The 425-nt window shown below is 41.2% G+C and overlaps 1 pseudogene; it reads right to left on the bottom strand.

Moving 5' to 3' along the window:
- Positions 1 to 41: 41 nt before the first annotated feature.
- On the bottom strand, positions 42 to 389 carry LOC104998180 (annotated as a pseudogene).
- Positions 390 to 425: the final 36 nt, after the last annotated feature.

Raw genomic sequence — 425 nt, 5'->3', positions numbered from 1 at the left:
GTGAAAACTTTTACATTTAGAATTAGTCAGCTGGACTCAGTTTAGATGACCCCAATTTTATTGGCAACATCCAAAGCATCATAGTCAAGAACCAGTTGAACATATGTCTTCTTCTTTCCATCAGGCCTGATCATGGTATTGACCTTAGCCATGTCAGTGTCATAGAGCTTCTTCACAGCCTGTTTAATTTGGTGCTTGTTGGCCTTGATAGCCAAAATGAATACCAATGTGTTGTTATCTCCTATTTTATCCATGGCTGACTTGGTGATGAGGGGGAATTTGATGATGGCACAGTGGTCAAGTTTGTTTCTCCTAGGGGTGTTCATTTGAGAATATTGGGGCTGCCTCCTGAGCTGCAGTGTTTTGGGCCGCCAGAAGGTGGGTGACATATGGATATATATATTTTTTTCTTCTTTTTAGTGGCT

Source organism: Bison bison, unplaced genomic scaffold, assembly GCF_000754665.1.
Source record: "Bison bison bison isolate TAMUID 2011002044 unplaced genomic scaffold, Bison_UMD1.0 scf7180017864324, whole genome shotgun sequence".
Classification (NCBI taxonomy): domain Eukaryota; kingdom Metazoa; phylum Chordata; class Mammalia; order Artiodactyla; family Bovidae; genus Bison; species Bison bison.
The sequence above is the reverse complement of the archived record's forward strand: the minus strand, read 5'-3'. Positions and strand labels throughout refer to the sequence as shown.